The following is a 14,595-nucleotide window of genomic DNA, read 5'->3' as shown; positions in this document are numbered from 1 at the left end:
CATGTAATTCTCACAACAGTCCTGTGTGATAGGTTTACTGTTATTATTCCCATTTTACCAGGATTAAGTAAGGGGACCAAAGCTCTAGAACTAGAGAAACCAGTTTCTCCCAAAGCACATATTTATGCCTGGTGGGGGAAGGAGGAAGTAGAGAGAAAAGCAGGCAGAAAGAGTGAGTGTGGCTGGATAGGTAGCAGGAAGGAGGAGTGTAGAATTCCAGGGGGGTATTGCATGTATAAGCCAATAAATGTGTATAAGCCAATGAGAAGCATCTAGTTGAGAGGGAAGCTGAATATTCTAGCAAAAGACAAGGGTAAGTAGTAGTAGTAGTAAGATTTCTGAATGAAGAGGAGATCTAAGATACATGTAGAGAGAATGGCCTCACGTTGAAAGGCCAGCTGTTACACTTGGAGGGAGAGGGAGACTGTGAGAGCAGGAGGTGGGAGGTTGAGAGTGTTTGTCTGATGGCTTCTTTGTTCTCTGTGAAATTGGAGCTGGGGACAACTGCTGAAAGTGGGTGAGAGTAAGAGCTTGGAGAGAGTGAAAAGATTTGAAATAGTTATGGAAGAATGGAAGAGCCAGTTGGCCAGAGAAATAGAGGGACCGCCGGGCAATGTTGGAGACTTATTTGGAGTTAGTTATCATAAATTCATGATACAGCCAGTCTGCCTTGTTGTGTGACTTTCTCCAACAATACTTGTTTAGTAACAAGCACAGTAATGTGAGTAATAATCCAGTGTTGTAGCAAGGAGTTTGCTGTGTTGACAAGAGCGTTATTGAAATGAAAATGGTAATGGGGATGAAGAAAAGGAATAACCTTCAATTAAAGAAGCAGAAACAGGATTTAATAATTATGTATGTGCAGAGGATGAGGACAAGGAGGGGTTAAGGATGCCACCACATTTCTGTTTGAGAAATGGATTAGGTGGTAGCTGTTTGAGTATAGTAGTCTCCCCCCAAATTCATATACACCCAGAACCTCAGAATGTGACCTTATTTGGAGATAAGGTCTTTGCAGATGTAATAATTCAAGGGTGGAAATAAGATCATAGCAGATTAGAGTGGACCCTAAATCTAATGAGATTGTCCTGATAAGAGACACTCAGGACACACAGAGACACGGAGAAGAAGGCTATGTGGAGGAAGAATCAGAGATTGGGGTGACGTGTCAACAGTCTTGAGAAATGCCCAGGATTGCTGTCAGTCCTGATTGCTGTCAGAAGCTAGGAGACATACATGGAACAGTTTCTCCTTCAGGGTATCCAGAAGGAAACAGGCCTGCCAATAGCTTGGTTTTGAGCTCTTGGCATCCTGAACTGTGAGAGAATAAATTTTTGTTCTTTTAAGCCACCAAGTTTGTAGTGATTTGTTATGACAGCCCTAGGAGACTTACACCATTTACTGAAGTAAAGAATCCAGGAGAAGGAGCAGGTTTGGCAGGAAAGATGAGTTGAGTTTAGGAGATTGTATGTAGTTAAGTTTCTTATCCTTTCTTGTATATTCCTAACATAGTCTCCTAATTGCTTCTTACCCCCTCCAAACCATCTTTTCATTTTCAAAATCATTCTTTTTTTTTTTAAGTATTTTTTAAAATGTTCATTTATTTTTGAGAGAGAGAGCACGCGTGTGAGTGGGGGGAGGGGCAGTGAGAGGGAGACAGCATCCCAAGCAGGCTCTGTGCTGTCAGCGCAGAGCCAATCGTGGGGCTCAATCTCACAAACTGTGAACTCATGACCTGAACTGAAATCAAGAGTGGACGCTCAAACGACTGAGCCACCCAGGTGCCCCTCACTGTCAGAGTCATTCTAAAATATTTCAGTTTAATTGTTCATATCAAAAAAGGGCAACTCTGATTCTGGTCACTCTTCTTTCACTTATACTTTTCTTTTACTAACTGGGTAAAATTCAAACTCTAGCATAGTGATCAATGCCCAGTGTGTCTGTCTTTATCTCTTGTCACCCCTTCTTAGCTCCTTTTGCCTCTCAATAAAACTGGTCTATTTGCAGCTCTGTAAGTAGGCTTTGCATGGCATCACTGCTTTAACACAGGCTTTTGTGTATAGTGCCTTCTCTGTCCCCTTTGTCTACAGTATCAAACACCCACTCATCTTTCAAGATACCACTTACCTCACCATCTCTGTGAAGGCTTTCCTCACCCCATTTCTCTCTGCTCTATATAGGCAGAGCCGGTCATAACACCTTTAACTCACTTGGACTGTTAAATTTGTTACGTTGTTCTGTCATTAGTGGCTGCCACATCTCTCTGCCTCTGGAAGGTAATCTCTTGGAGGGTCAAGACTATGTCTTAGGTGAAATAATATCAAGTGCTTTGTGGAAAGCGGACTTTAGGTGGGGGGAATATTATCTCTTTGTGAACTCATTTTGGTCTCTAGGAATTGGTTGGTAATTTTTTTCTCTATAGTGCTTTCAAACTTTATCGAGTAGTGAGCAATTCCTTTGAGTATGGATATCCAGTTGACGGATATGTGGATTATAGAATTGTTGTTTGGCCCCTTTTTAAAATTGGAAATTTGAAACTCACACATTAAATACCAACCTTTCTGCCCTATTTACATCCCTGTCTTACTTGCAAGGGATTTTCACTTCTCAGACTTTATATATTAGCTGATCTCTTTAGTACTCAGGTAAATTTCTCCTTTCTGACTGACTTTTTCACTGCTTTTTTTTTTTTAAGTTTTTATATAAATTCCAGGGAGTTAACATACAGTGGAATACTGGCTTCAGGTGTAGATGATAGTGATTCAGCACTTCCATACATCACCCAGACTTTCGCTTCCTTTTTTTTTTTTTCACTCCATTTTGAATTGGTACATCACACATGGGCTCTATAACAGTGCTTATGACACTCCCTGTCATAATTGGAAGTGTAATTTTGTCTCTTTTTACCAGACAGTGAAATTCTGAAGGGCAGAATCCATGTCTTACTCATCTTTTTTGTCTCCAGATCCTGGCACACAGTGTGTACTCAATAAATATTTATTTAAATGAATAAATTATTTGAAACACTTTTAGTGTTCTACCATGAATCCTCAAAGATTACCAGTAATCATTCTATAATACAAGTTTCACGAGGGCTGGGATGGTTTCTGTCTATATCCGTGGTATCTAACACAGTGTCCACTACATTGTTGAATGACTAAATCTGCAGGTTCATTTTTTCCCCTGGTATGTGATCCACAAGGATAGGATTTGTAAGTTAATATTTCATGGTATTCCATTTTAAGAAAAATTTGAAACTGTGACTAAAAGTAACATTAAACATTCATATCGTGTAAGCATTCATATCGTGTATGGACTTAGTGTACTTATGACATTTCTAGAATATAGGGTAGCTTGATTCTCTTCACCCTACCTCCAGTTTGATCATAGAACCAACTGCGTTAACATGCAAATGGAAACAGGAAACATTTTATGTTGCTTGGAACTTCATTTTGAGCTTAACATCAAAGTAATTTAACTTTCAAAAATACATCACAGATTTATCTGTTTCTTTTTGAAAGTCCTCCAGTCATAATTCATTCACTTTGTTTCCTGTATTATACACAGCTGCCCTTTTTTAAAACATAAATTTGATCATGTCATTTTGCTTAAAATGCCTCAATTATACTATGAGTAAAATTCAAACTTCTTATGGCTGTCAAGCTGTATGATCTGACCTCTGGATATCTCTTCAATGACATATCTTACCATTCTTTTCTCTTTTGTATATGGTGCAGCCACATGGGCCTCCCTTCACACTTCAAGACAACAAGCTTTTGGTCTCAGGACCCCTTTCCACTCTACAAATTATGAAGTCCCCAAAATGTGGATTAGGTCTATAGGCATTTACTGTATTAGAAATTAAAACAGAAAACTTTAAATATTTCCTGTATCAGCTGAAAATAGTAACAGTAAGTCTATTATATGTTCATATAGATATCATTTTTAATGAGAAAATAACTTTCCAAAAAAAAGTAGCACTGTTTTACATTTAAGAATAATCTTTAAATATCTGGCTTACTAGAAGACAGCTGGATTCTTACATCTGCTTCTGCATTCAAACATTTGTGATATGAGGCGTGGGTTGTAGCCTAGAAAGTTTGACCTCACAGAGATATATAGTTAGAGAAGGGAGGAGTATCTTAATAACCTTTTCAGATAGTTGTGGAGATTTTTCTTTGATATTAAAAGGTAATTTCTTGGGGTGCCTGGGTGGCTCAGTCAGTTAAGTGTCTGGCTCTTGGTTTCAACTCAGATCATGATCTCACAGCTCATGAGTTTGAGCCCTACTTCGGGCTCCACACTAATAGTGTGGAGCCTGCTTGGGATTCTCTCTCTTTTTCTTTCTGCCCCTCCCCTGCTTGTGCCCTCACTCTCTCTCAAAATAAATAAACTTTTTTTTTTTTTGAAAAAGGTAATTTCTTAAAGGTTAGTTACAATGTGGAGTCTGAAACTCTAATCAATGAAGTTTTCATCCACTGTTAAAGTAAAATACATTGGTCTATGTATGTAGTCATTGAATGGATCTCTTACTGAGTCCTGATGTTAACATTATGGATTGGTCATTTGAAAATACTGGTTTGCTGAGTTATGCAGATTTTCTAAATGTGGGTACACCTCATTGTACAATATTAAAAAAAAAACACATTTGTTGGGGTGCCTGGGTGACTCAGTCAGTTAAGGGTCCGACTTTGACTCAGGTCATGATCTCATGGTTCCTGGGGTTGAGCCCTGTGTCAGGCTCTGTGCTCACCGCTCAGAATCTGGAACTACTTTGGATTCTGTGTCTCCCTCTCTCTCTGCCTCTCCCCTGCTTGCTCTCTGTCTCAAAAATAAATAAACATTAAAAAAAAATCTTTTTTAAGTCATATTTGTTAATATCACTAGCCTCATCAGAAAATCCTTTAAGTGTTTGGAAGCTGTCAAGCTTCAGTTTTTCCAGAATTCTAATTTTCATTTGAAAACACAAATTCTTATCATTGGCAATAATACTCTCAGTTGTTTGCCTTGAAGTAACAGATTCACTTAATCGTTGTCAAGAATATGTCTACCAATAGTAATGTATTTGTTCTTCTTTCTTTTTTAAAAATTTTTAATGTTTATTTATTTTTGAGAGAGAGAGACAAAACACGAGCAGGTGAGGAGCAGAGAGAGAGGGAGACACAGAATTTGAAACAGGCTCCAGGCTCCAAGCTGTCAGCACAGAGCCCCATGCAGGGCTCAGACTCACGAAAGGCGAGCTCATGACCTGAACTCAAGTTGGACACTTAACCAACTGAGCCACCCAAGGATCCCTGTTCTTCTTTCATGTAAAAATGGTGTTCCATGCAAACAGTTTGGTTTTGCAACTCAAGCAATTGCGTAAGTGCTTTTTCTTGGGACAACATGATTTGATATGTAGCATGTATGCTTTATGCACACTTCCCATTTCATCACACAGAATATTAAAAGGAAGTACTCAAGGGTTGAGATTTTTAAAAATTTATAATTTTTTTTTTAAAGTTTACTTACTTTTGACAGAGACAGAGTGTGAGCATGAGCTGGGGAGGGGCAGAGAGAGAGGGAGACACAGAATCCCAAGCAGGCTCCAGGCTCCAAGCTGTCAGCACAGAGCCTGACGCGGGGCTGGAACTCACGAACTGTGAGATCATGACCTGGGCTGAAGTCGGACACTTAACTGACTGAGCCACCCAGGCGTCCCCCCAAAATTTATAATTTTTATTGCTTCATCACGGGCATTCTTAAATGAACTTTTTGTTCTTTAACTGCAAACACATTTTACTCATTGCTTTTTGCACCTTCAGTACAAATGTCATCATGGTGAAAAAGGCAAATAATGCTTTATTAGTATTAAAATAGTTTTGACCTTGTGGATGCCCTGAAAAGGTCCCACAGGCCTGTGAGAATTGCTGCTCTGACAACAACTGGAACACTTCTCAGAAGAGTAAGCGTACTCTCCCACCCCACGAATCCCCTTCTTTTAGTTTCTTTCATACAGCTTACACTTGGTAAGTATATATTATATTACTTGCTTTGTAATGACCTTGGACAAGTTACCTGACTTCTCTGCACCTCAGTTTCCTTCTCTGTACAAAAAATGTGTCTCTCAGAGGATTATCATGAGGATTAAGACAATTAAAGTATGAATATGTTCCAAAAAGTACCTGGCATATAATGCCATTAGTGCTGTTACATATGCCACTCATTTTCTTCACAAGCCGCCTCCTGCACAAGGCTACTACACGCTTTGCAGGCCGGGATCCCCATTTGTTTCACCTACCAGTGTCTCCCTAGAGCCCAGCCTGTGCCTGGCATGTGGTTGGTAGTTGATAAATACTTGCTGAATGAATGTAGTTTAGAAACAAAAACAAGTTTGCTGGTCTTAAACTGCAGAGCAGTTTGGAGAAGAATGATGACAGATGAAGTTAGTGGTCTTTTATGCTTGTATAGAGGGAATTGGAGCGAATAGGCAGTTTTCTCACAGAACTTTTGTAAGCCAGATGTGCAGCCTCTTTCAGGAGCTGACTTGTAATAAGGAGGAATATTATTTCCTATCTTGAGGGCTGGCGGAGGTTTTTATATTTGACCTCTGAACATATCTTCTGTTTGGTCACAGTCTTTGTTTTAGAATCGGATCTGTTGTCTTTCTGTACTCTTGGGTGGTTGGAGCAATGCTAAGTACTTCAGGCACAGCGGGGAACAGGAAGGCAGAGGGAGATTCTTTATAAGAGGTATGGGTTAACTCAGATTAGGGCTGAGACGTTGTTCTGCTCTGTTGAAGGAGTAGAAGGAAAAAACGGAATGGATCAAAATGCTTTCATGAGTTGCATTTTCCCTGTGACTTTTTTTCACAGGAGAAAAGTCCCTGTGAAGAATGGCTCTGTTCTGCTTTTGCTGTCGCTCAGGATCCTATATATATAACAATTCCTATGATACTTTTTTTTAAAAGTTTAGTTCCAGGAAAGAAGGAGTCTCACCAGATAAAATGGCATTGCTTCTTTTAATGAGTCAAGGAGAATTCTATAATATATAAAGGTTTTCCTATTGATAGGAAACTCACTATTAAATTTAATACACAATAAACTGTATTGAGGTGGATTTTTTTAGTGAAACCTTGCCATCTCTATATGTTTTTATTTTTATTTTTTGACTTTATTTTTGAGAGAGAGAGAGAAACAGAGAGAGAAAGAGAGAGCATGGGGGAAGGGCAGAGAGAGGAGGAACAGAGGATCCGAAGCAGGCTCCATGCTAACAGCAGCAAGCCGGATATGGAGCTTGAACTCATGAACCGCGAGATTATGACCTGAGCCGAAGTCGGACACTTAACCAACTGAGCCACCCAGGCGCAGTTTTTTTTTTTTTTTACATTTTTATTTTTTATTTTTTACATTTCTTTTATTTATCTTGTGAGCTTTACAGCCTTTTTTTTATTTTTTACATTTCTTTTATTTATCTTGTGAGCTTTACAGCCTTTCGGGAAATAGGTGGGTATAGATGATAAGTCTTAGATATTGACATTAAATGGTATAATTGCTAGAGATTTAAATTCTAATCTGTACTTTCATCCTAAACTGCATTTTCAAACATAAAAAAACATACAGACTTTTAAAAGCATACTTGCTTCTTTTTAGTGAAGTGATTACCTTTTGTGCACGTACTTTAAAACAGAAGGTGTAGAAACATTTGTAGGTAAATTTGTAGGTGAGATTATATTTACTTTATCAGCAGCTTTCTGTGCTACAGTTCATTACAGGTCAGCTGCTATTTGGAGTCAGCTATTTTTTTGTAATTCTTAAACAATTTGGGGAATGTATGTTTTTATGTGTATGCGTGTCTCTGTTCCTGCATGTGTGTCTATCTGTGCACACACATGAGTTCCACTGTTGGGCGCGGGGAAGGAGTTGCTAGCTAGATGAGGAATGTTCTGAGTCTCTTGCTTAAAGCCCTGTCTGAGGTCTGGGGATGTGATCTTATTTGGGGGCCCTGGACTGCTTGGTCACCATGTCCCTATTACTGCCGGATTACAAAAGATGTCAGGAGGTCTGAGTTTTAATGCCATGCGATTTGTAATTTGGGGCCACTCAATATCTTTGAGCCTCAGTTTCCTCATGTGCGAAATAAAGATATTTTACCAGGGTTTTTTAGGTTCCTAGATTGGCCCTTTTAAAATGTTACTAAAAGAGCTGAATGATGTGCTGAAACGAATGACTGAGCTACATCCAAGTTCCCTGCCATACAACTTGATGTTTGCTAATTTCTTGTCTTAGTCTGATCCTCTCCCAAAGAGGTTTTTGAAGGGTGCTTAAGTTAAAGTAATTGTCATTTTTCTCCATAAGACTGTTAAGTAAAAATTAGCTTATGTTTAGAAAGAAAAATGCAAGTGTTGTGTATTTTTAGCAGATAACATAGAGGATTAAGGTCTGGACAAAATGGAAACTGAACAAAAAATTCCTTTGGTTTTGGTGCTGCACAGTGGAATCTAGTAATAAAGGATTATTTTAGAAAGGAATTACCTTGTTGGAAAAGTTTGGATGTTTCGAAAGAGTATGAGATGAGAATAGAGTAGTAATGGCTGCATTAAATACAAATAAGTGGTGATGATAATACTCCAGTGTTATTTAGATAGACTGCCTGTCTTTTTCATTTTGGGGAATACTTCATTCCTACTTTGCAAAATATGCCTCAAATTTTCATCTATCTCCAGACTCCATTCCAGCTGGACCACATGCTAGGAATCACTGCTTTAGAAAATCTCACCAGTGGTTGATTTAAATGGCTTGGTTCACGTGAAGTGAAGGCCATACTCACAAACTGTGAGATTGTGACTGGAGCCAAAATCGAGAATCGCCCGTTCAACTGACTGAGCCACCCAGGTGCCCCCATGTTTATTTGTTTTAATGTTTATGTGTTTATTTTGAGAGAGAGAGAGAGAGGGAATGAGCTGGGGAGGGACAGAGAGAGAGAAAGAGAATCCCAAACAGGCTCCCTGCAAACAGCACAGAGCCCCACAAAGGGCTCGATCTCACCATGAGATCATGACCTGAGCTGAATTAAGAGTTGGATGCTTAACTGACTGAGCCACCCAGGTGCCCCAAGGCTATGGTCTTAAGACCCAGAGACCCTCCTAGAATGAGATCGTTTTTTCCTTACTGTGTGGGGATAGAGTATCTTGATGATCAGCTTTTGTTTTATTTTTTCTCTAAATGAATCTCCCAAGATCAAGTGCAGGAAGGGGAAAAGATCGTATCCCAAATTAAGTCTGTATGTAACATGGTTTTTAACTATTTTGGTTTTGCTTTTTAAAATACTTTTGGGGGTGCCTGGGTGGCTCCGTCAATTGCACATCAACTTTTGAATCCACTCAGGTTGTGATCCCTGGGTCGTGGGATCTAGCCCTGTGTGGGGCTCTGTGCTGCATGTGCAACCTGCTTAATATTCTCTCTGTCTCTCCTTCTGCCCCTCTCCCAGCTTGTGCACTCATGCTATCTCTCTAAGATAAAAATATTTAAAAAAAATAAAACATTTTTGGGATATCACTTGAAAATTTAAATAAGAGTTGAAGGTTGAAATCACCTGTTTCCTTTAAACTTTGGCTCTTTACGAGTTACAGTGTGGCCAGGGTAAGACAGCGAGGTAAAAGATGCTTAGGCTTTTTCTATGGTCAGAACGATTTGGAGTCTATTACTTACTAGCTGTGTGATTCTGGTAAATTGCTTAAACTATGAGTTCCAGTTTCCTTAACTATTAAGAAAAAGTTGGAGAGTATGGTAAGAATTACAGATCATGTGTGGTGTGTATATACCTGCCATATGGTATATAGATGCTTGCTTTGTGGTAGCTGTGAATATTGTTAGTAAGTTAAACATATGTATTGTCGCTATAGAAACAGTTTTATTTTCCTTATGACCAGCTGCTTGATAACACTTCCACTACCTTGTTCTGGGAGTAATTGGGTTCAAAGTGCTGTTTTGCTGCTGACCAGTGGGGTAGCCCTAGATATAAAAGCAACTTTGATTGGCCTTGGTTTCATTATGTAAATAGTAACTGTCATAATTGTAGTCTTTATGTTCTCTTTGAATTCTAAAATTTGGTGGTATTAGAAAGATAACCATTATATAAAATATGTAAATTTCTAATTTTGACATAAAATTTATCAGTGACTAAGTTTTCTTAGCTAAAATGCTTATATCATGGACTAGAAAAGAGTTACTTAACTATTACAAAATTTAAAGTAAATATGAAACACTTGTTTTAAAAATAAGATTGGCTTTTAATTTAATTTAATTTAATTTAATTTAATTTTACTGTATTTGTTTTGTTGGGAAGATACAGTGTACTTTATTGATGTGGATGACAAAATGGGGCTCCCTAAGCCCCTCTTCTTCAGAGGGTCTGGGATGGAAACTGTGTCAAGGTCAAGAGGGGTCTCGTTGTGTTAGGGGATGATTTGTGGCAAGGACTCGTTAGCAGCTGAGGGCTTCCCTCTCTCTCTTATGCTTTCAATGGGGCTGGTCCAGGGGACTCTTATTTCTTGGAGGCCATATGGAACATAAAATCTATTGCCTGGTTGCTATAGTCAAATTCATTGTCGTACCAGGAAATGAGCTTGATACAGTGGTCATTGAGGGCGGTGCCAGCGCAGGTATCAAAGGTGGAAGAGTGGGTATCACTGTTAAAGTTACAGGAGACAGCCTGGTCCCCAGTGGAGCCCAGAATGCTCTTGAGGGGGACCTCTAATGCCTGCTTCACCATCTTCTTGATGTCATCATGTTTGGCAGCTTTCTTTAGGCAGCAGGTCTGGTGTCCATGGCTGACACATTGACGGTAGGGTCATGGAAGGCCAAACTAGTGAGTTTCCTGTTCAGCTCTTGGATGACTTTGCCCATATCTTTGGCTGTAGAAGCAGAGATGATGACCTGGGCAGCCCCTTAACCATCATGCCACAGCTTCCCATTGGGGCCACCTAAAGTCTTCTGGGTGTCATTGATGGCCTGGACTGTGTCATTAGTATTTTCATGATTCCAAAGTTTTCATGGATGATCTTGGCTGAAGGAGCTGAACAGTTGGTGGTACAGGAGGCATTGCTGACAATCTTGAAGGAGTTGTCATACTTCTCATGGTTCATGCCCATCACAGACATGGGGGTATCAGCAAAAGGGGTAGAGATGATGATCCTCTTGGCCCCACCCTCCAGTGAGCCCTAGTCTTCTCCACGGTAGGGAAGAAACCAGTGGATTCTACAACATATTCAGCACCAGCATGACCTTGTTTGATGCTGGAAGGATCTCCCTCCAGGAAGATGGAGATAGGCTTTCCACTGATGACAGGTTTTCTGTTTCCAGCCTTGACTGTGCCATTGAATTTGCATGGGTGGAATCATACTGGAACATGTAGACCATGTATTTGAGGTCAGTGAAGGGGTCATTGATGTCAACAATATTAACTTTGCCAGAGTTAAAAGCTGCCCTGGTGACCAGGTGTCCTATGTGGCCAAATCCATTTTCTCTGACCTTAACCATCCTTTCTCAGGGATCTGGCTGGCACTGCACAAGGAGATGTGACTGTTAGTTGAACAAGGAGGAACAGAGAAACTGGGCTTCGAATTTTAATATCTGCATGTTCTCCTTGTAAAGAATTTTTTCTTACTTTTTAAGTGGAGCAACCTCTTGAGAAATTAACGGACTTAATGAAGAGTCCATATTTGTAATGGGCCACATTCAAAAAACCTGTGTACTACCCTGTTTTTGTTTTTGTTTTCCCTTTTAGAATAAAATCATTTAAAAAATTTTTTTTAACGTTTATTCATCTTTGAGAGACAAAGACAGAGCATGAGCGAGGAAGGGGCAGAGAGAGGGAGACACAGAATCCGAAGCAGCCTCTAGGCTCTGAGCTGTCAGCACAGAGCCCGATGTGGGGCTTGAACTCACGAACCGTGAGATCATGACCTGAGCTGAAGTCGGAGGCTCAACCGACTGAGCCACTCAGGCACCCCTAAAATCATTTCTGACTTGAATATTAATCTGCCGAATTAATTAATGAATACCACTTATGCCTCTTCAATCTCTTAACTCCAGAAGTTTTACTCCATTGTTAATGATTCATGAGATATTTGATTTGAAAGGTAAATCATTGTGGGACTACCAGGCAGTGTATGCCTTTTGAAACATACAGTATATCCCTTGCCACAAAGATTTAATTAGTAAGTAAATCTAATTAAACCTTTAAAGATTTTTTTTTTTTTTTAATTTTTAAGTATTCTCTATACCCAACGTGGGGCTTGACTTTCTAACTCCAAGATTGAGAGCCCCATGTGTTACTGACTGAGCCAGCCAGGTGCCTCTAATTAAACCTTTAGATCTAACTTCCAGTTTATAGGAAATGTAAGGAATAGAGGAGTATATTATAATAAGGTAAATGCAGACTGAAAGTGAATGTAATGAAAAAATAGGTGAGGGTTGTTATAGAGTAAATGACTTATGTTAAACCTTTTCTGCATATAGGTTCACTCTAGCATAAGTTTCATATTGCTTAAAAAGAGTGCATATTATTCAAATCTTTGTTTTCCTTTTATGGTTATCTTGTTTCAAACACTGTAAAAACCTGTAGGTTGTTTTGTTTTGACTAAGAAGAACTTTTTAGGCAAGACTTAGTTGTACTTTAAAGGAGCAGTCTTCAAAATGTACTGAACATTGTCTGGTAAGAGGTGATTATAAATGTTTATAATTTTCTTTGGTGGGCATTTTTTTTTGTTAAAGGGAAGAAGATCTGTAAGACATTTATCATACATGTAAGGTTTTTTTTTTCTACGTTTTTCAATTAGGAGTATTTGTAAAAGTATTACACACTCTTTTAGAAGGCAATGGAAATGAAGTTCTTCTGTAATCTCTTGTATATGTTCATTACATTTAAAGAACAGAGTCAACTACTAATGTAATTATTTCTTTTAGCATTTACATTAAAAATTTTTTTTAATGTTTTATTTATTTTTGAGAGCAAGAGAGACAGAGCACAAAGGGGGGAGGGACAGAGAGAGAGGGAGACACAAAATCTGAAACAGGCTCCAAGCTCTGAGCTGTCAGCACAGAGTCCGATGCTGGGCTTGAACTCACAGACTGCAAGATCATGACCTGAGCTGAAGTTGGACGCTTAACCGACTGAGCCACCCAGGTGCCTCGCGTTTAATTTTTTTTTTTAATGGAAGTATAGTTGTCACACTATATTACATTAGTATCAGGTGTAGTGATTGAACAACTCTTATGTGCTATGCTCATCACAAGTGTAGCTATCGTCTCTCACCATACATTGCTATGGTAATACCAATTGATTATGTTCCCTATTCTGTACCTTCCATCCCATGACTTACTTAAATTCTGTAACTAAAAGCCTGTAGCTTCCAGTCCCCTTTACCCCTTTGTGCCCATTCTCCTACTCACGATAAGAAGTGCGCCTGTGTGTATATGTGTATGTTTGGAGGGAAGGGGAGAGAGAGAGAGTGTGCATGCAAGAGCACTTCTACAGTATTAGAATTCATCTCAACTTAAAGATATTTATTGAGCATCTTTTATGTCCTAGGCACTGATTGGTGCAGTTGGGGTGTAGAGATGTATATTAGTCCTTTGGTCGCTTATACCCAGAGAATTTCCCTCAGTTGCTTCTGGTCTCTTTCTGCCTCTTCTGGTCGTTCCATCTCTAGACTGTTTTACTACTACAATTTTGTCCTTGTCACTTAACTTCAAAGCACCTCTAGACTCTTTTTCCTTCATTAACCCTCTTTAAATCTTCCTTTGCTTTGAATTCCTTGGGATGACCGATTCTAAATACGCCTGTAACTTGCCACATTTTTCTTTAGTTGGTTTGCATATATATTACCTCAGTTAATAAATAAGAAAGCTTCTCCAAGACATAAATAATTATAATCTATAATTCTAAAATTATTTTCCACAATTTTTTTCTCCTTGAGCTAATATAGTTCTGAGCCCCTTGATGCTTAGTACAGTTACGTTGAATTAAATAGAAAACTAAGGCCTTTTTCTTAATCTTTGATCTACTGGTGATTGGGAAGATCAGACACACGAGACATCCCGTGCACAACTATAAAACATTTAAGTGTAAAAAATGAAAAACTTCCAACTTGAATGAATAAGTGGTTTTGAGGGGTTGTTCTGCTATGTTGTAACAGTTAACTGTAGCTTATAGTTAACTCTGATATTTAGGCCCATTGTGACCTCAGTGGTTCACACCTCAGCACCTAAAATAATTACTAGATAGATAGTGGATGGGCTCATATGAGCTAGTATTCTCTGGGGTGGCTACTTCCTGGTCTCTCCTCTAATACACCATTAATGTTAGTGAACCAATGTAAAACATGTTATCGCTAAGGATGATGAGCCATCCCATACCTTTATATTTTCATAAACTTTGTAGGTAAAGGTGAAACAGTGAAAAGCCCTCTTAAAGTAAGCAAAGTAAAATGGAAGTAGCATTCTGTATTGGAAGATACTGTTTATGGGAGCACCTGGCTGGCTCCGTCAGAAGAACATGTAACTCTTGATCTTGGAGTTGTGAGTTTGAGTCCCACGTTGGGTGTCGAGATTA

General features: G+C 39.0%; 1 protein-coding gene and 1 pseudogene across 2 annotated transcripts in view; one reads left to right on the top strand and one right to left on the bottom strand.

The window, feature by feature from the left end:
- GOPC (golgi associated PDZ and coiled-coil motif containing) overlaps nucleotides 1–14,595 on the top strand; it is a 40,020-nt gene that overhangs the window by 5,008 nt on the left and 20,417 nt on the right. The window lies entirely within an intron of this gene.
- On the bottom strand, nucleotides 10,333–11,609 carry LOC122220326 (annotated as a pseudogene).

Source organism: Panthera leo, chromosome B2, assembly GCF_018350215.1.
Source record: "Panthera leo isolate Ple1 chromosome B2, P.leo_Ple1_pat1.1, whole genome shotgun sequence".
NCBI lineage: Eukaryota > Metazoa > Chordata > Mammalia > Carnivora > Felidae > Panthera > Panthera leo.
Note: the sequence above shows the minus strand (reverse complement) of the source record. Positions and strands in the feature narration are given on the sequence as shown.